At 32.4% G+C, this 22,902-nt stretch overlaps 1 protein-coding gene across 1 annotated transcript in view; it reads right to left on the bottom strand.

Annotated features, from left to right (window-relative positions):
• The window catches only part of LOC118200750 (tumor protein p53-inducible protein 11-like), a 116,333-nt gene extending 99,747 nt beyond the window's left edge, over positions 1–16,586 (bottom strand). Inside the window, exon 1 of the mRNA XM_085821635.1 lies at positions 16,528–16,586. The gene's annotated coding sequence lies outside the window, so the exon portion shown is untranslated. The remainder of the gene's footprint in view (positions 1–16,527) is intronic.
• Positions 16,587–22,902: the final 6,316 nt, after the last annotated feature.

Genomic DNA, 22,902 nt, shown 5'->3' with positions numbered 1-22,902 from the left:
ACTGAAATTTTCCGGAAAATCTTGTTTGGAGACCATTTGGCGCCCGTCTGCGAGCGGCGCCCAGGGAATCATACACCCTTTTTCACCCCCTCGCTACGCCACTGAACACCATCCGAACACACTGACTGTCTACGCACTACTGTCTACCAAAGATCTTGCCACTTAGCAAAATAAAATAAAATACAGCAGACATTATTCGAACACACTGACTGTCTACCAGACGACCTTACCACTTAGCAAAATAAAATAAAATGCAGCAAACAGCACCCGAACACACTAATTGTCAACACGCGACTGTCTGCCAGACGATCTTATCACTCACATACGGTTGTGCACCTGCACGGAGCTTTGATGTCACCTACATGTCTTTGTATTTGACACGTTACTATGCGTATATCCTCGGTCCAATTAAAAAAAAAATACTGGGTTTGCTAATGTGCTCTTTTATCTGTCTAATAATGTATTTAGACTGATAGTAACATCTGTAGTTTCAAAGATATAAGCATTCTCGCACACCTCAAATAAAGTCTTGAATTTTATTTTCTTATCAGACCATTATGGAGGAGCGTAATCCTACGTCAAACAAATTAAAAGGTAGCATCGAAGACGAATGAATCACTGCCAATCAAGTAGCATCTGAAATCTAGCTTTCAGATCTTAATATTGTATTATATAACCACTTCAAAAGATTGAGCAAGTATGCTTTTTAATAATCTTTTGATACTTCTCGAAGACAACCAAAAGAACCAATGAAATATGTACTGGCTGAATAGCTGCTTCTATGCAGTGATTTCATTGCATTTCTTAAATGCCACTATTCCAGTTATTTACACTCGGTTTAAAATGCCATTGAACAGAAACAAGCTGAAATAGAAGTGCTTAGTATTGAAGCACATCTGCATTCGAATACAGTTTAAAGGAATATAATCATGAGTGAAGGCAAACGTATCAATGAACTAACGCATATCCAAATTATAGGGAATATGAAAACTGTATGCTCTAATTCTGAAATTGAGAAACTTCTGAGATTTCTACAAGAAATGAATACGATTTGTTTAATGCTTCACCTTTGCGAACTGTTCTTAATGCTATAAGCAAAACCGTAAAATTTTTATTCTAAGGGAAGGGAGAAACCCTACATAGTTGTATAGATGCGCATCTTTGGACTGTCTCGCCTTACAAGAGATATGATAGCTAATTGGGATTTAGAGAAGCTAGCCAATAAATTAAAGGCAGTTTACAGATATGGTTAGCAGAAACAAAATTTAGCAAGTAATGTGTTCGCATCATGTCCCATATACGCTGCAATCAGCTATAGATGTATGCAAAGTGTATGCAGAGTAGAGAGCTTAGTACCATACTTCTTGACAAAATAGAGTAATGCAAACAGTTACAGCCTGAGCAAGTGCTTTAGAAAAATAACCCTTGTGATCAAGGGACAACTTTATCTGCTATATGAAGTTATGCCACAAACATTGTAGGATTCAAAAAAATTCTGTCACTAGATCAAACGCACTAGATCAAACGGATTGTCAAAGAAAATTCTGTCACTAGATCAAACGCTACCTCGATCAACTAACATCAGCTTTTCACACAGATTTTCATTTTTTATAATGATGCTATCTTGCACAAAAACGCCAACACTTGTCACACGATTCCTATACTTAATATTTGGGAAAGTTTTATACTCCTTATGAAACAATAAAATTATGAGAAATTTGACTCCCGTACGACAAAAATTAACCGGGGCAATTAATTTCAAAACTTGCAGTTGTTCATGTCACTTTCAGTTTGCCTTGAGGGATCGGTTATTCAAGTTAAAATAATTCGAAGAAATCAGTTTAAATGAAGTGCATCAGAAAATGTGCATAATTCAATAGGTTGTACAAGAAAATCATAAGGAGTCAACATCAGTCTTTTTTCTATAGAAATTCTGCTTGTATGTATGAGAATCAAACGTAGGCGAATACCTGTTCTAAGTTTTCATTTATTTTCTGTGTGGTATTACATTTTCCGCTGATTATGTATTTAAAAAAATTTGTATTATTTAGCTTCATTTTAATTTATCATATATGAATATATATATGATATCATGAAAGTATTAACCATCCTTTTAATAAAATACATTTTATAATTTCAACTCAAAATAAAATAAGAATTTGCCATGAAATTCTTAGTATTATTGGTTCACAACTGTTTTCAAATGTTATGAAAACTTTATATTAAATATAGAATTAAATTATACAGCAGAATATTTTAAATTGTGCTCGCAAGGTGGAAACATGACGTGAACGCATAAAAAGTTGTTTCACAAAGCAGATTAAATTATAAAAATATTTGTGGCAACACAAAATTTCTGGCTACTAATTCCCAAAGCGACTATACTTTGTAGTCAGCTGTAAAAATTGGAAGTAAGTTCTTTTAAAATAAATACGTTATCCCAATTCTTGCAACAATAACATAGTCGAAGATCTTAAGGGTTTTAAGGTGTACGAGTTCCCTTAAGTTACGTTTCACAAACTGGGACTTTTATTGTTCCGAAGCGAAATGACGGTAGCATATCTGTTCAGATCATGTTTTAACCAAACAATCAGTCAGGTCAAATCACCCAAATCTCATACTAATTATATGCAGAGTTGGTTATAGCTTCTGGTTGTTCAACAGATAAGACTACTTCTTGTGGACAAGGAAGATTTCTTTGAAGTCCAGCCAGTGTTTACGACAACGGCAAAAATATGTACAGATACTAATAAACATTATAATAAAGAATTTCAGGAATTGTTTTAAACCCTTTCAACCATATGAAACCTATATATGCTATACATTAATGATGCAATCTTTGCGTGTAGTTTTTAGCAATTAAAAAGAAATAAAAGTTTAATATCTGAAAACTACGGAAGACAAAAGGAAGGACGAAGGGAGAAGACCAAAGGATTGGGGAAGAGAAAGAATTAAATGAAGTGTCTTTTGTTATGAGAAAATAGGTACATTATATATTAGCAGATTACTAGAAGAAATATTTAAATAAATATTAGCTCCATCCGCCCAAGGCGGTAAAAAATTAATAGTATCGATTCAGCTTTTCCTCTGCCAGCCAATTGCTCTACCAATGACTTCATATTTTAAGCATTAGAAGGTGGCACTGTGTTCCAAAATATTTTAAGATATACTATTGTAAACCAATTCGTGGATTTATGAAGTGGAGTACCTAACTTATCTGAACCGTTGGCGTCTTCGACCTTAAGACAGAGAATTAAAAGAAATTCATTAATGATTTAAAGACTTTCTGCAAAGCAGAGGCCCTTTCGATTGCGTCTTGCGCAAAAACTTAAATCCACCTTTGCTTAAAATTTCTATACTTGCTAAAGTTTCGTTGCTTCGGACTTATGTTTCTAATTTAGTTATTAAATACGAAATTAAATTACCATCGGGCAGAAATTAAAATTTTGGATTATTCGAGAGCATCAGTCTCATCTAATACTCCTTTAGTCTATCGGTTAGCTTTAAAGACAAAGGAGTGTTGACGTTTTCGTAAAAGAGAGCATCATTATAAGAAATGAAAATGTGAACGAAAGGCTGATGTAACCTTTGATTTAGTGACAGAGTTTTTCTTGATTCTACAATGCTTGTTGCATAACTTAATATAGAAGGTAAAGGCTCTCGTTGGTTTCAAGCAACCTCTAATGTAGTTACTCAGGATGTAACTATTTACATTACTTCAGTTCGCCAAGAAGTATAATACCAAGTTCTCTACTCGGCTTATATACATTATAAGTAAAGGAATCGGGAGAGAAGTTAGACTTCGCTATTTGCCGAAGGTGATTTTTTTTCGTAATTTGGCACTGCCAAAACGTGAATATTTTTGTTGTTTAAAACATTTCACTGATTAGAAATATATGATTACAACCAACGATTAGGAAAATAAACTCCGGGTAAGAACTTTTAAGCCGGGTAAGGAGCTGGGTATATGTGGTGAGTATAGGCTTGCTGCTGCCAAATGCAATAAGAAAGAGAGATGGACAACTAGTTGTTATAATACTCCTATATACAAAATTTCAACATTCTACGGCTAATCATTTTTGTGTCATGCGTGGTATATACGTATGTACAGACGTCACGAAAATGAATTTATATTAAAACCATTTTGGAAAAAGGAATCCTTTATTCCGTACGTATGTACAGATGTCACACACACACACAAAAAAAAAAAAAAAAAAAAAAAAAAAATCGTCAAAATGAATTCGGACACTGTCAAAATGGATATTTCCATTGAAATATAATAGCCGACATTTTCCGTAATTATAGTCTTCCTTTACTTTGCAAAATGAAGTATAAAAGAGAGAGATATATATTAAAAAGGGAAGAAACCAATCGCGAAGTCCCAGGCTATTAAGATGAAGAGGCAATTCCACTTTCGTAAGTGAATCTAAATCAGATTATCTTGGTTGGCAAAACACCGTTTTATTAAGAGTTGGTGCTTAGATTTTTCTCTTTCCTTATGTGGTGGCAATCGATAGAGGCCACAGTTTTAAGTCAAAAGTGATTCCGTGCAGAATTGTGTTTTCGAGGTGGAAATAATACCCATTTTTGATGTTATTATGGAAAAAGATCATTGAGAATGCATTATTGAAATACAAGATATTGCGTTCGGTCCCAGTTCGCCTTCATAAATTTAATATTTTAATAAAAAAGTCACATGAATATTTTAGTTTCCTAATCCAGGTTGAAGTTGTTTTGCATAATACGTATTGCAGACCAAAAAAAACAAGATTCTTTAGCCTCTTGGTTCGCTGGAATAGTACTGTTAACTTCTTTCTTTGATTCACAGTTCAACCAAGTATTTTGAGGCTGAGGTGCCTAATTTCGGGTTTTTTCGGCTTTAACATGTCTTCATATCTAAAACCAATTATTTTCTTGATCCATTCGTAGCCCATTCTCTTCGAATCGATTATGCGATAGTTAACATTGTAGAGACATTAGGTAGTTTTTGAAAGCAGGAGAGGTGAAAAATGAGCAATGCCCTGGCCAGGACTCGAACCACGGACCTCTCGAATAAGCGTCGAGCGTGCTGACTACTACACCACGAAGGCATGCTAAGAAGGCGGGAAAATACCTTATAATATTATTAATTAAAGTAATATTGCAATTAAAGTAAGTAATTGTTATTATTTGTTTGAATCTGTTTTTTATGTATATGAAGTTTGCTTTTTTTATTGTGCATTGTTTTATAAACATATTTATTTTTTTAGGGCATAAGTAACTGTATGTTCATCTAGTATGTGAGTGTTATTTTGTGAACTCTTCACTATATGGAGACTTATAGTTTATATGTGCTTAATTCATATATTATTTTACTAATCCTGCGCAATTTACTTTCAAATAATGAAAATAGCTTAAAGATAATCATATACGTTGGCTGAAAAGTCTTCCTTTAAATTTGCTGAAAAATTTTACTGTCAAGTTGGCGATTTCTCACCAATAAAGTAACATTTTAGATTATTTTCAGAACACGTTTTGAGGAACCCAGCTCCTAAAAACATATTTGAGACATATTTTCGGAGAAATTATTCTGATATAGATTGGGTGTGTTACTGAATCTGCTGCTCAGTGATTTTAGTCTGTGTTCTGTGAGAAATGTTTATAATTTACATTCAACGTTAAATATGAATAGTATTTAAGCGTATCTGCGTGTTTTCTTTGATCCATTTTCAGTAAATGTTTTGATCAATGAAAATGTTATTGTGTCAAGCAGTGAAAAACGTGTAGAGTTCAATAACGTACAAGGTGATTAAAAAACATGGCTGTACATGGTCTGAATAATGTGATAATAGTATTATGACCAGGATCCATCGTTTTCGAAAGATTCCAAAATTCTTACTAATGTTTTTGCATTGATGTTGCCGACAGTCCTTTTACATTTCCTCTTCTTAGTCTTAAAGACTGTAATAAGCCGCTTACTCTGTTCCCAAGTAGTTGGTAACAAAACTGCTGCATTATGGCCTCACGATTATTTTGTTATGCATTTGATATCGTTGAAACAGCTATTTGCTGCTGCACATTTAGCGCCACTTTCGTCAATGACATAAACGTCTGTCACCTGCTGTTACATTTGAGAGTGTTCGAGCTATTGTAACCACTACCGCTTACTTCGTGCGGTTCGAACAATTGCTACTGGTTTTCAACCGTAGCTTACTGTTTTGAACAGAATTTCTCAGAGATCAACTACTGTCTGTCTACGAAAAGAATAGCGCCCGCCACAGTGTCTGGCGGGTGGCGGTCGCTATAGCAACAGGGCTAATATATTTCAAATAGGAGCGAACCAAGGGTTGCTTTATTGTCATTTTGTTTTTGGCGACTGTTGGCTGAGGGGAAAAATGTTTATCATTCGTCTTCAAGACACCGCTACGGAAAATGGATCAAGGTTCGTTTCTATGGCAACAGACAGCTGCAGACTAACTGGCGAGAGCTTTTCTTATGATAGGTGGTGGTGTATTTAATTATGGCGAAGCACACTAGGGCTATCTGCCTAAGGGGAGGGATGCCTTTGTGGAGCACTTTCTAAGGGAAGTATACACGTTACACATGGGGAAAAACACGAAAACGCCCATGCAGCCAGACCGTTCGTGGGATTCGAACCTCGGACCGAACTACCAGTGTTGAGCGACTTCACCGCTCGGCCGCTTTTTCTTATGATAGACAGACTGTACACCGGCCAGGTTTAAACATCAATAATGATCAGCTGCTACGCTCTCGCAGCTCCATCCTTCGGGTATCGTCTGGATCCCGCAACTATCTAAAACTACACTCCAAAATCAAGACATTACATGGCCATACAAGGGCAAAGTATCAGATTTTTCTGCATGCGTTGCATAAAGTAGAATATACAAAATACAGCAAACAGATCTGAAGACACAATACATTCCATATTAACTTTTGATGGAATAACACAGTTTTAAAAGCTCACTGTTGTGGAGATTTTGCTGTACTCTGAAAACAGTCCAAAACTAACTTTGTAATTAAACATTCTCCTGTTGACATCGCATGTGAACACATTGCTGCACATACTCGTTACACTATACATTTTATAATATGAATTGCATTGATCACTGCACTGTACTAAGGCACATTTACAAAGCTCATTGCTACATTTAATACACTAAATAATCTATGCTACATATTATGCTGAACATTACTCTTGACAATTTAACATAGGTTCTGAATAATGTAATTGACTGTAATTGAATGTAATTGACTGTAATTGAATGTAATTGACTGTATAAACCAGGGGTTCTCAACCGGTGGTACGCAAAAGAAAAATAGGTGGTACGCAAAGATGCAAAGTAGTTTTAACTATTAAATTCAAAAATTAAAACCTCAACATCCTGATTGAGTTTTTTCTCTAACACTCGTAAATTTATGCGATCTGAGCTTTGTGCAAGAGTGGTGGGGGCAGTAGTACTTTAGTGGTAGTACTACAGGTTTTTCAATTTTTGTGTAGACAATAAGCGGTAATCAAAAGGTTGAGAACGGCTGGTAAAGGCATAAGCTTGATAATATAGTACATAACTTGGTTATATAAAACATAGTTTTTGATATAACAGGCATTAAATAAAGAGCAAAATTACACATTACAAACTAATTACATAATTACATACAGAAATACGCATTGGTTACTTTGCTGTATTTATAATATACAAAATAGAAATAACAGATTTGAGGACAAAGTACAGCCCATACTAATTTTAATTAAATAACATTATGCTAAAAATTCACTGTTGCATAAATTTTGCTGTCTTCTGAAAACATACCAAGAATAACTTTTTAATTAAACGTTTTCCTTTTCGCATTGCACGTTAACACGTTGCTATATATAAAACACTCAATACACTATAATTTTTATAATACATTCACATTCAACACTGCATTATACTTAAGACATTTTATACTTTATAAAACGTATTTCTACACTCAATACACTATGAGTATTAGCTACATATTACATTGAACATTACTCTTGATTATATAAAATAGACTTTTGTAATAACTCTTGATTATATGCAACATAATACTTAATACAAAGAACTTAAACAAACTGTTAATAATACACATTCAGGGGGAAAAAATTACAAAATACAAAAACATGCAGTCGTGACGTGTTGCTGTGAATATAAAATACAAAGTACAGGTGTCTTGTTTGGCAATTCACAGCATTCTATACATGAAGCATAACACAAAATATATTCATAATTGCGTTGCTCAATATCTTGCAGTACAGTCAGCTCATTAAGATAAGATTCATATAAATTACGATCAAATGTTTAACTTTATATACAGTATATCAGACATTATTAAGTGAGCTGATCAGCACAAACTATTTAAAGAAGAAATCTGAACTGGTCGACAACTCCACTACTGATGATGTTGACTGTAAGCTGACATTTCATGAGATGTTTTAAGTCAGATTTCAGACTCATGATAACATGATTATTTTACCATATTTGTCATCTATTTACTTTGATTATTTTTTATGATTAAAATTTTCTTGTTAAAAAGGACAGAAATACATCATTTATTTTTGCTAATAATTTGTTCATTCAGTACCGTTGGCATCAATTCATAACCCTAAAAATACATGAAATTTTCTGCCTAAATTGTACTGTAGAATAGTGTTATAGTTGTGAAATTAGTGTGATTTAGTTATTTTCCTAAAAACATAAATTTTTCCTATTTTCCGTTTTCTAAGACAAGTGTGGTAGCCAAAAGTTTCTTTGAAGAAGTTTCTTAACAGGACTTTTATTCTCATTTAGTTACATCACAAAGCAGAACTGTGTTTATAATTCAAGCTCTACTAAAATTTCCGTTCATAAACTTTTAAATCACAAACATTACAATTGGCAAGGCTTCATTTTATAGCCTAATCAGCTACCAAATTAAGTGTCCTGTAACTGTTTTATTTGCATTTAGATTCAATTACTGATTAAAATTAGCGAAAATAAAATAATTTAATAATCAAAATTATTCAAGACATACTTTACATAAGACGATTCTTCCCATTAATGAAGTTTTAAACTACTTTATTTAAGCAACAAATTTGTTTCTAAGTGCTTTAAGTGTAGAAAATGAAATTTGTTAAGTAGAAAATGAAACGAAACGGAAGTAAAGCATTTAAAGGAGATATAAATTTGAGAACTTTCGGGAATATAAGAGGCAGGTGAGTTTACAAAATTAGGCAAAAGAAAATGATATAAATATTTAAAATTTCATTTGTGAAAAATAATGTAAAATTTATGATGTTGCTTTCTTTTAAGTGCTGCCATCTAGTGTCAACAATAAGGATTAGAAAATGCAAATGGAGGTATGGTAAAAGCAAAATTCAATGCCGAGTGGCGTCGTAAACTCTTCATTTTACATGGTGTTCTTTACTGCAAATTGCGGATTAAATTTAATGTCAAGTAAATCTTTTCTCTAGTGTTTTCTTTATTTCTGGTGTGTGCTTGTGGCCATAAATGAATCAGAAGTTTCACTCAATAGCATTAAACTTTTTTCCTGATGGTTTTTTTTTTTTTTTTTTTTTTTTTGGTGTAAGGAAGCTAGATAAATGTTCTAATTGCATGAAACAAATGTATTATAATTTGGAACTTATTACAGCCTTTTAAATTTTAATGCTGATGCCTATAATTTTTAGTCCAAAGGGGCAATTTGCCCAGAAGTATTATTAATTTCGTTTTGGCAATTTGCGTCGATTCACTTTCTGCGTTGTTTCACTTTTCAAATTGTTGCTACCAAATATCATCTCCCTAAAGAAATTAAATAATGAAGAATCTGCATAAACGTAGGTATGTTTCTGGAATTGTGATAAAACAACGGTACCTAGAGCTATCAAAATTTGAATAACGTCATCTTCCATAGAATATAGGCATCTGGAAGCCCTAATTTGCAATATGCAATTTGTTTTATTATCGGTTCCATATTTGTAATATTTCAACGAAATTTTGATTAACAAACTCGACGATTTCAAAGCGAGCAATGGCAAAAACTGTACGGGAAAAAAAAAAAAAAAAAAAAAAAAAAAAAAAAAAAAAAAAAATGTCTCCAGTTCGCACACTGTGTATCGGAAACTCTAAACGTATGCTCATTTAAAAATTCTTTTGCGATATTGCTGTTGAATTGAATTTTATGGTTTAAGTGCAAAGAATATTTAATAAATAAAGGTAATGCACAGAAAGTTAAAAAACGTTTCTTTGGGTGTATTATAAAATCTGAAAGCTTTTAGACTTTTAAATTTATTTTAATTATTATTTTTTAAACAGTTTTATTAGCGTTTGTATTCGATTAGCAGAGATCACATTTTTGTCCACACAGTCTTACGTTTTTTTTTTCCTCACGTGTCAGTTTCTTTAGGGAAACTCATATATCATTTCTTTTTCCGTCTTAAAGAAAAGGTGAAATTTCTCATTTTATCTGTTGATGAAGTATATACATTTGAGTTGTTGCAAATTTCATCATATTTTTCTTGGTTTTTGGTTTAAGAAAGAGGAAAGAATTAATTTATAATTAAAAACATATTTTTTTCTATTATTATGAATTTAGAGACAGCGGAATTAACTTTGTTTATTTTTTATAAAATAGAAACTAATGAGTTTAAGCCCAGATTTACAAGATGAGTAAAATTTTACGTATAATTAAAATTAAAAAGAAGCTTTGTTTCAATTATGGTGTTAGAAATATTTTTTTATTAATTAAGATGATAATGGTGAAACTATTCATACAAATTATCATCTGAAAGCATTATAAGTTAAATATATTTTAATTCATATTGCGTAATTATGTTATTAAAATAAATATTTTAATTATTAAGAATTGCATCTGTTTCTTTTAAATATTTTTATTTATTAAGTACGGGTAATTACAGACTGTTTAAATTTAAAATATAAATTAAAAGTCTTATGTTTTACGAATGGCAACACTCTGAGAACAGGCTGCCAAAGCGCTGAATGATAAATGCATGGCAATGTAAAGTAATATAATATTTCAAAAGCTTGAAAAGACTGTGCTAAATATGTTTCTCACATTAAAAAAAAAAAAAAAATCTCTTATCTTTATTTCATGTGAAAAAATAAAATTAACTGCATCCCTGCACAAACGACATCATTAAGCCTTATCGTTCACATACGCGTACATCGTATCCTCTAATATTTACATAACGTAATTAGAAAAAAAAATAATGCAGTTGATTAACTTAATCTTAAATTAACTTTTTTTGTCTTTTGCTTTTTTTCTCCTTTTTCTAAATTTATTTTTATCCGTGAGTTTGCCAAATATGAAATTTACCTGGAAGATTAAAACAGAAGGTAATATTTTAACGATGACAGTTTTTATTCAATGACTTTTTCATCAAAAATTAATGAAACTTAAAATTTTAATAAGGGTATCACAAAAGAAAAAAAAAATCTGTCAAAATTTGTCAATTCAAATGCCAAAGAGTAGAAAAAATTCCATAATTTAATTAATCAACTAAATAAACAAATAAAATAATCCTTTTACGATCAAAAATGACACAAAAATACTTAACAAATTTATTTATTTATTTTTTGGAGGGAGAAGTATGCATATATTGTTACAGATAGTTAGACATCCAGATTTTTTACCGTGAATTTCTGAAAGTTGCGGTTTATATCAATTGCGGAAACACTAAAACACTAAAATTTTTAAGGAAGGAACTATTTGTAATAAATGTATGAAATTTTACGAATTGTAAGTATATGAATATAGTTTAAAACGAGGGATACAATGCTTTAAACAAACGCATTTATCTCAATCGTTAAAATGCATATCTCTTCAAAGCACTTAAAAGCTATCTGCTTGATTCATTTGCGTTAAAAATGTTTTTAAATGTGGTGAGCTTCAATAGTTAAAGAAGAAGAATTTGTGCCTCCCAAAAGGTTCTTGTGCAGTACAAAATGCAGACAGCGTTGCTCTAAATATGGCGTGGAAAGCCCTTGAAGTGTTCACTTAGACTACGAGTGCGTTATGTGAATGTTGGTATTTTTGTACGCATCAGAAGGATCTTCACTCAATGTTTTAATGTTTGTTATGGTTTTTCAGTTCATTATTCACCTTTCGAAATACTATTAATAAAATCAAGAAAATTCTTAGCCCCAAGGGCCGTTAGACCCAAAGGGCTGTTAGTCTCAAAACGGTATTTTGCGTCGTTTCACTTTCTGCGTTGATTCATTTTTCAAACTGTTGTCATCAAATATTGTCGCCATATATTATATTTAAAGAAACTAAATAATGGAGAATCGAATATGCATGAATGCATTAATGTTTCTCAAATTAATGCAGATTACAGTACCTAGAGCCGTCAATATTATGGTACCTAGGGCCATCAAATTTTGAATAACCTGGTCCTCCAAGTGAACATGGCTCTTGGAAGCCCGAAATTTGAATTTCGAATTTGTTTTATTATCTATTTAAAATTTTGTAAAAATTTTACTAATTTTTGATTAACAAACTCAAAGATTTCAAAGCGAGCAATGGCAACACTGTGCCACGGGGGGGGGGAAATTATCGTCAGCGCTTTAGACTGTGTATCGAAAATTCTAACGATATGCTCTTTTTAAATTATTTTGTGATATTGAATTCTATGGTTCAAGTAAGGGCGATATTTAATAAATAAAGGTTCCGTACAAAACGTTAAAAAGCGCCCTTTTGGGCGTAATATAAAATCCGAAAGCTTTCAGATTTTCATTCCTTTTCTTTTTTAACTGTCTTTTTTCAAAGATGGATTACTGTCATGTAAATAATACTATTGTCTATTTCTTTAAAGTAAATCCAATACTATGCTTCCCAGTAGAGCTTTTGTTGAAATACTAAGACAATAGATCACATTGGAGTTTCCGTCTCATATTGCTCATTTGGAAACTGGTAAGAGAAAGCAAAATAGTTATAGAAACATTAATAGAGTTGTATGTTTCATAATTTGCTTATACAGTGCACAAAGCAATATTATTTAAAAATTAAATACGTTATCTGTCTTAGAAGAAATTAGAATGATATTTTTGTTTACAGCAAGAGGGGCGACAGAAGGAAATCCAGTCTGACACTTTGTCCGCAATCTGCATCCTAGGAGAAGGCGTAAGGATTTGTCAGCACGGATGGAAAATGCAGAGTAGTTTCAGTTAATAGTACACGATGAATTCTTGTGCAGAGCGTGGAAAGTTTGGTTCTAAAATACTGTAAATGCTGAAGACATTTTATGCGGATGCTGCTTTGTCTTCAGTCCGAATCTTCAGGTGACACATTGCTTTCATGGATGGGAGGGACAGAGTTGAGCCTGAACGGTGTCAAGACGTCTTTCAGTTTTACGAATTGAAAACAATGTTGTTAATACAGACCAAGTAACACGCAGATATAGTTCGACCGTCTCCAAGCGCAACTCTGGTTGGCATTCTGCCAAAACACATAGACTTGTCCAAAAGGGGTGGTATTTTTTACTGCGACGTGAAAGGTCTTTACTTCTCCGGAAAGAGCTATGCTGGAGGAAAAGAAAGTCCCCATCCTTCCACCTTATTTCGAGAATAATTCGATCCGAATGGCGCATACGTCATGGTCGCGGATGAGGCGGTCGAGCTATAAACTGAGATGGAGGAAAATCACTTTATGCTTCTGTCGTCAAACTGCGAACCCATGGCCCCCTGATCACGGCAGTTTACCACGTAATACGTATCATTCTCATGAGCGATTGATTAGAACACTATTAAAATTCTTCTACATCAAACCTATAGACGTATCTTGGCTACGTGTGATTTCTTTTATTGCTTAAAATTAAAACTCATCTTCATAGGGCATCATTTTGGGAAAGCTTACAACTCTCAGACAACAATAATGAAAACGTTTGGCTTAGTTTGGCTTAGTTGATTGTGGCGAAACACTCGAGTTCTGTCTGCCTAAGGAGAGGGGTGCCTTTGTAGAGGACTTTATAAGGGAAGCGGGCTTATATACAGATAGAAAAAATCGCGAAAGCGCGCATGTAACCACTCATGTTCGCCGGGATTCGAACTCCGGACCGAGCTACCAGTATTAAGCGACACTACTACTTGGTGGGCATACGACAGAAGTTCAGGAAAACTGTCAAATAAAGACTTTTTCCACTGCTGTAAAAATAAAAAAAAATATTGGAATTGCTACATTGGACAACAAGGCATCTATTTTTTATCGCTGATCAAAATTAAAGGATATTGAAAAAAATGAAATTTAATTATTACTTATTGCCAAAAGATTTAAAATTATTTTTTCTTATACATTACAGTGTTTATAGATATAATATCTCAAAATTATTAATCTCTCTAAATATATTAATCTCAAAATACTGAATTAAAAGTTGTAAAAATTTTAAAATAATGAAAAAAAGTCATCTCTGCTGTTTTGAAACAAATCTTCATTTAATATAGTGTATAACTTTATTACCACCGACAGAAATGTAAATTTCGCATTTTGATTTCATAGAATTTACCAAACTCTTGATCAATTCTTTTCAAACTGCATGCCACGTTTTCTTTGGAAAACGTGGCATGCAGTTTGCGCCACGTTTGCGCTTTGGCGCACTTTTCAAATCCCTGAGGTTTCAGAAGAATTAGGCGCTCTGCACTACGGCGGCCTAAGATATTCAGCCCATGTGCAGACAGGTTCAGATCTCACGAGTCAGGTGGCTTATCCATTCGAATGATATCTTCTGTTTACAAGTATTCCAACAATAAAGATACTCGCAATACCATCGATTAGCAAAATTTCTGTGCCAGCAACACTAATTTTTTAGGGATACAGTTGAGATTTCAAGACTTCGTCTACATATCTGTGACCAGTTGTAGAAACTTCCACAAAGATGCCTACCTTGGGGCGAATATTACACAGCAAAATAGAGACGAGACAATTTCACCTTGCGTGCTCCACACATCTCCACAAGATGGTCTCAATGCTCTTGGTGCCTTGAACTTGATAACGACGCACAGTACCTCAAACGGTTACTTTGGAAGATGAAGCATATGGGACATAAATGATTAATTTTTTTCGTATAACATTTAACCCGGCGAAGTCTCCATGCAACAGTAAAACGGCTGAAGTGAGTTCTTGTACCGGCCTGAAGATCTTAACTATTGGTTTCTTCGAGCTAGAAAACGGTTTTTGAATGCTGTTGTTAGTCTTGACCAGCCTTGACCAGGATTTCTACTAGCTGATTCAGTGCCTAAGAGGCGGTTAAAGTTCTTAATATAATACTTTGGCGGAAATTCAGATCTTGGGTGACATCCTTCCCCTCGAGTCTAATAATTAACTGCCACTTTTGCCTTTCCCTTGAATGAGGCTTTTGATTCGTAGCTAATGCAAAACAATCCCTCTCATAAGCTACATCAAATTTAAACAATACTAAACATTTGAATTCCAACATTCATTCTTTGCGCAACATACTTTCAATCAACTAATTTGAATATTTTATACGCTAACCTATATCCAGAAGACTAGATTTGCGCACAGTAATAGCTAATTAAAATAAATAATTAACAGCATTGGAGAATGACGGGAAACTTAAATTAGCATGTATATTTTTTCAACTGAAATTGCAAGTTAGGTTCAATAAAAAAAAAAAAAAAAAAAAAAAAAAAAATTAAGCTTCGGAACAGACTGCATATCTTAATAGAAAGAAAAGTAAAAAACAATTCTGATAAATTAAAAATTTATTCCAGAAGAAAATTTCAAGATTTTAAAATAAGAATTAAATGTACTCATTTACATTTTAAAGTCAAAGGTTTTATTTTAATTCGGGATTGTATTTATTTTAAATGACGATATATTTTCGCTGGATGTATCTTTGAACATATTTTTTATAGTATCTTTGAACATACTTTTTTTATTATTTGTGATGAATCATTTCTAATTTTTTCTAATGCGCTGAAAATTTATTATTTATGTTCAGATAAGGGTAGGTATTTACGTTGCTTTTTATTATGTAAATAGCTAAAAACCTGATATTGTTTGCTCGTAATCTGTTATTAATCTTCTAAATTAATCTTAGATTTTGTATACTTTTGAGAAAAACCAATCTTGTCTGGCTATGTGCGTGTATGGAATTCTCATCTCTTCAAAATCAACTTAACTTTTCCCAACGCGATCTTCTCTGCTCAGTGGAATGAAGTGGAACATAAATTTAATCTTTAGTACTAAAAGGACCCTTGTTTAAAGACGCATAGATTCCATTTTGATAGCCATAGACTACAAGGTACAATATATCATTCCAATAAACAAATAAAAAAACTTTGTTTCAGTCAGGGATAAAATGCGCATCCCTAGATCTAGAGATACATCTTTCATTAACAATCTATGCAAATCGCAGATTGTTCATCCTCATTTAATTTTATTTACATCCAAATTAAAGAGTTTGTTTGCAAAGCAAATTAATTTTAACACCCGGATTTTTGAAAATGAATCTAATGCTATATAACGCTTGCCTTGAGAAAGCAGAAGGGAGCTTACCTGTCGTGAGCTGCATGTACAGAACCTGTATTTTAGGTAGTAATCCAATACTTTAGATGGACTATAGCAGAATTATGAGACATCTGAGGCTCACTGTGGCCTAGCTGTGCAATTGCTAAAAAAATATTGATTTTATCTTTGAAATTTGGTTTCTGTTATGTTGGTTCGAAGGTAAAAGAGAAATTAGCAAACTTGGCAATTTAAATTAAGAAAACAGTGACATCTGCTTTTGTTTATTATCTTAGTTGCTTTTATGCGTTATAAAAGACAAGCAAGGTTGTTACTGTGTTCGCTTCTCCATTTCCCCCTTGCTGTCAACTCATCATTTCTGTTAACAATACTCCTCACACTTTATCGCTGCTTATCATGTGCTAAGCCGCCATTGTTTTTAGCAGAAAGTCTGAAACAGGCTGTCGAAAGTATTGTGTGTACATAAAAAGACAACCATTGAGCTTTGATTGCTGTATGTAAAGATAAGTAAGAAATAATGCACGAATATTTTTATTTTTGGAACATGCTGAGAAAGATTAATTATTTACTTTTTTCTCATTTGAATCTATTCTAAAGTACAAACAGGAATTTAGAAAATTAAGATTATAGATTCTTAAAGACCCCGCAGTGTGCTGCGAAATTAAATAAAAAAATCAATAGATAGTAATTAAATAATTGTTGTTATTATTGTTGTGACTTACCTCACTTGTCTGACAGCAACATCAGCACAGGTCCACGAAATTCATCGTGGCAAGGAGGGCAAGACTGCGCCTGTCGTTGGCAAGAGCCTACCGCAACATGCTTAGTAGAACTTTGCTGAGTTATGTCCCCAATTTTGATAAACAGCATCCCAGGTCCCAAAATCTCCCATCTCTCTTCTCTTAGCACCAACCTCTCCTGAAGACTTTCGGCTCGCCGAATATTTAGAGTGCTCCCATGCCGCACGGACACTAACATTTACAAACAACCATGTCTTCTCCGGAATTTGAGCCTAGACCCTTTGCTTCGCCAGTCGCCGCTAACCCTTATCGCAGTTGGGAGGCATAATTAAATAATTAAATTATAGGTATTTAATAAATTTTTATTTTTTAAAAATATTTCACATTTTAAATATATTATGCTGCCCTATTGGAATTATGGCAAAGGAGTCGACTGCTATAGTGCGGAGCCCTGGTTCGAATCCTGGAACAAGACATGGCTGTTTGTAAATGTATAGTATCTTTGCGGCTTGAGAACATTTAAAATACTGTCTATCCAAAAGCTCCACCGAGAGGCTGATGGTAGAGGAATAGAATTAGGAAACCATGGATCCAGTCTTTCGAAAGATTCTTCATCAAAACTGAGACGTAAATGTGTAAACTTGCATTGTCACCTGTGAGCCGACGGAGATTTTCGCCAATGACAGTCACAGCCGCTTCGTGAACCTTTATGACCAACCTTTATGAATTTGTGGACTTGATCTGGACTATATTCATATCAGGATGATTCATCAAAGCACCATTATGTTATATTTTTAGGGAGGGGTCACCAGTCGAGGAAAAGGGAATAGAAAACTTCTGTTCTCATTCAAAGCTATAGCCAGCTGAACACACTAAATCCGAAAGAGTCCTATCCGATTCCCAAAGGAGTGACATCCCACCTCCATCTAATGCCAAAATGGCACTAACCTCGAAGGAGCGACTTTTTGCTCTAGGAAAAAACGGTCCCCTCTCACACACAAAAAAGAGTGACCCTTTCTTCGTTCGCTCTTCTCGATAGTGAGATATCGCCCGATATTCGGGTGAAACCACACACATTACAAGGAATTATAATACTCTGCTCACTCCTTGATGGTACGTTTTTATACACTTATTTTATATTTATTTTATTTGCAAACTGAAATTTGGTATTTGCTGTATGTAAATTTTATGGCTGAGGTAAAGTTTTAGATTTCTGGTTAATATTATCTCTTGAAAAAATGTTTTACATTACTTTTTAACAAGCTATTGGGATTTTAAATATCTGACATATACATATGCTTTATATTTGCTACCTACACTTACAAAAACATTTATTGGTGACGAAGAAGATTATGAATCAAAGTAGCCATCACAGGACAATCATATCTTCATTGTTTGGACGTATAGTTTTTCTTTCCAAATCTAACGAAATATATCACATTAAAATATTGGAAATTCGGTATCATGTTACAATATTTAACTTTCTGAAATACTTAACGCTATCACTATCTCACAGTACTTCTGATATGAAATTACTTTGAATACACAGAATATATTTTATTTTACAGAAACATGGTTTTTGCCTTTATCTATGTGTAGTAAGTAATAAAAATAAGAAATCAATGCAACTTATACATAAAAACTGGAATAACAAGAAATTCGGACTGAAAACTTGGTTTTTGAATAAAAAATAAGGTCTTTCAGGTACATAAAACTTTGAATAAATATTTCAGAAATTTTCAAATTTTGATTTGAGAAATCAAAACTGCTTAGTTTATAAGGTTTTTGTCCCGCCTTCTTGGCATGTCATCGTGGTGTGGTGGTCTGCATGCTGGACGCGTATTCCAGAGGTCCGCGGTTCGATTCCCGGCGAAGGCGGTTGTATATTTTTCATCTTGGCTGCTTCCAAAAAAAAAATACCTAATGTCTCTACAAGTTTTATAAAAGAAATTTAAAAACTTCTATATAGTGATATAGATTCTGAATTTCGCATGCATATTTTAATTTTAAAAAACAAATTATGCTTATTCATAGCTTTCATTCACAAGATTAGAACATGCAATCATGTGAGCTAAATTAGCCATTAAATAATCATAATAGTCGGAAAATTAATTTATTAAAAATATTTCTTGAAAAATTTTATAACCATGAAAATTTGAATGTGTTAAAACAGCTGATCATATATATCTCAGTAAACCTGCATTATATTCTGCTAGATTTAACTTCCTAAAATGCTACTTATAAATAAATATTTTAATACAATTTGTGAATTGATGTTACTGGTTGTTTGTCTACTTGTGCATAGTACGCATAGAAAATCGAATAAATTTTAATATACAAATTGAAGTAAGAAAAAAGTGTGCATTTAATTTCTCTTATATGAAAATTATTCAACATTGTTTGCAATGTATGAGATTCAGAAAATAAGTTACCATAAAATACTCTCATGCTATTGTTTTTAACTTCATATATTGCATAAAATATTGAGAAAGAAATGTTTCTATTTCTTATTACAAAATTATGATGAGCTTAAAATTAATTAACCTATTACCCAAATTATGAATAAAGCTTAAAATATTCAGTTAGCTTCTAACGCTTTTTACTTTTAGAATTCTATACATTAATCATTACAGGTTAATAATTGTTTACATATATTTTTAGAGTATAACTTATTTTTATATCTGCTAATTCTAATTCCAAGTCTCATATGCAAAGAATAAAGTAAATTTTAAAGTGAAATAATATAGATTAGCTCACATGTGTAAGATAAAAATTCATTTTTCATAATTCTGCCGAAAATTCTTATGTATTTTATTTATTGATTAAATCCAAGCAGAAATCATTAGCATAACTGCAGAATTATAATAATTTCCATGAACAAAGTAATAAGCAATGCATGAAAAACTTTTTATTAGGAAATACATGTACATACAGTATATAAATGATCAATATGACACTAAAAATATGGCATTAAAATGACATGACAAAAAATGACATTAAAAATCTAAAAGTTAAAAAAAAAAAAAAAAAACTATTAAAAAGTACTATAAGTTAAAAACAATAAGACTTCACCAAAGTATATATACGATTTTTATTTCTTGCTGATATGCTGCAATTCTACCAACTTGTGTTGGTTGTGTTATAAAAAATCAAATCTATAGTATGGATTTCTTTTTAACCGCTGTTCTTCCTATTTGAATTAAAAATGCATGCAAAACTGAATTTAAATAATTAAAATCGATAGTGTTGTGTAAATTGTACAAAACTAAAAATTAAGAAGTGTTTACAAAAAATACCATGCATGCATATAGCTTTCATCGTGTTAGCTATAAATAAAACTACGTTACAGCATTACACTCTAAAGCAAATTTACAGATACCTTACAAAGAGAGCAAACTAAAACTACTTTTTATTACATCCTTCAAATTTTACACATAAATCTAACTATAAGACTATAATTTATAGTGCTTAAGATATTTCTAGTAAGAAATAACTTTATATGTGCTTTAAAAGCGAATTTACTTTTGGCAAAGGAGGTGCATCCATTGTTACGACACTGTCCTCGCTTGAAATGGCGAGCTTCAGCAACCTGTTCGGGCACTCTGTCTCGACAGGGGGTCATTCTATCTCTCAACTCACTCTCTTCTCCATTGTCATAGTTGCAGATGACGAAACATATTCTGTTACCAAGAGAGTAAATCTCCGTTGTTTAACGAGAAACGGAGCAAAATCTGCTGTCACTCTTCAAATCCCACTCTCAGAGGGATTTAGAGTGAACTTCTTCCCCGGCTAATGGGTTGGTTGCAAGGGCGTTTCGGTGATTTAACCTGTGGGGACATGAAACGAGCAAGTTGCTCTTAACAAGTTCTTCACAAAGGCATCCCTTTCTCTAAAATATAACCCTCGCGTTTGTTTGCCTTAATTGATCAAATGAGAAAAATGATTTGACCCACATGTAAAAGTATCTAGTAGTCTCATACCATCTTCCTTTATAGCATACAATAGGACTTTTGCGTGAACAGATTTTACGCATTATTTCTCGGCCTAAATGCAATACTTATAAATATTTGAAACTTCTAAAATCCCAAGCTATAACATGGCATCTTCTTCCGCTTACTTTGGTACTGATAAAGCTGCTCCCCCCAAAATAAAACAAGACTAATCCATGTTCGTGACCAAAAGTCTCTAACATTGTAAATAGAACAGTTTGATATTTTAATTTGCTTTATAATGTTGTTTAAATGAGAATTCTCCCTCTATCCTTCGTCCTTTATGTTTTGCTCCTCAGCTACTTATAATACAAAGAAGAGGATACGTTTAAGTATAATCACAGTCTAATATTGATGTAAAATCTAACTGTTATAAAATTAATAGTTCGTTTGCTAGACTGCTTCTACATTTAGCATGTATTAGCATATCTGTCCGGTCAATAGAAAGTTAAGCAAACTTTCCAGGGACATTTTAAGGCTACTGAGTGTAGGTAAGATAATTGTAGACATTATGTGAACAAAAATAGGTACACTGCTCAAAAAAAAAAAAAAAAAAAAAAAGGGACAGTTCTATATCTCCCGTTCTACTGGGTGGGCCGATTGACAAAATTCAAATTGCGTTCTTCATGTCTCGAAAGCGCGATATTAGATTTATATATAGCACTATTCTAATATAGGTATTTTGACACAAAATCGGACTTTTTCTGAAATAACATACCATTTTTTTTACATATTTCGATTCTACAGCTCAAATTACGCCTAAATATGAAATTTTGTAAAATTTGGAGCGAAATTTACGGAGAAATTCCCAAATTTATGTTGACACTTTTTGTTCAGTTTGCGCCAAGAATAGTTCACTTGGCAAACTTCTTAATATATGGCAACCTAGTTTCCTTTCCCGTGAGAGGAAAAAAGTCACCATCATTCCTTTTTTCCAAATAATATTCTTTATATTATATTTTTTATTATAACTGTTATCATTTTAAGTATTTTTTTTCTTTTTCGAATTTCATTTTAATTGTTTAAGTTGCATGTATTTTTTTTTCGAATAACTGTTTTAAAAATTTCTATTTACCTATTCGAACTGCGTAAATAAAGGTGCAGTGTTTATTTTTTTTTCAAATAGTTTTCTTTATATATATTTTTATCATAGTTATTATTTTAGGAAATTTTTAAATTTTTATATTTTTATTTTAATTGTTTGTGTTGCATTGTCTCTTTAGATAATTGTTTTAAAATTTTCTATTTATTCCTTCGAACTGAGCATTTTAAATATATTTATCAATATAAATTTTCCAGAATTTGATTTTATTTATTTAAATTGCGTTTCTTTTGGAAGAATACTTTGTAACCCAGACTATGATGCGTTTGAAAACTGCATATATTAAAAGAGAAAATACAGTAAAGCACAGTTAACACGCCTTTCAATGTTCTGTTCAGAAAAGATCTATATAAATAAGAGATATGTATAACCGACATTTTAACTTAGGATGACTTGCATAAACTGCTTTAAACAGTTTTATCATTGTGCCCATTGCTTTACCCAATTTCATCTTACATTTGGTTTCTTAAAATGTTATTGATATTTTAGTGAAATATTTTATTTTTGAAATCGCAAGAATCAAATATCATAAGATTAAAAGGTTTTAAATTAAAAAAAATATAAATACTAAATT

Source organism: Stegodyphus dumicola, chromosome 8 (genome assembly GCF_044657685.1).
Source record: "Stegodyphus dumicola isolate Sdum_Otavi_A_Nest chromosome 8, ASM4465768v1".
Classification (NCBI taxonomy): domain Eukaryota; kingdom Metazoa; phylum Arthropoda; class Arachnida; order Araneae; family Eresidae; genus Stegodyphus; species Stegodyphus dumicola.
Note: the sequence above shows the minus strand (reverse complement) of the source record. Positions and strands in the feature narration are given on the sequence as shown.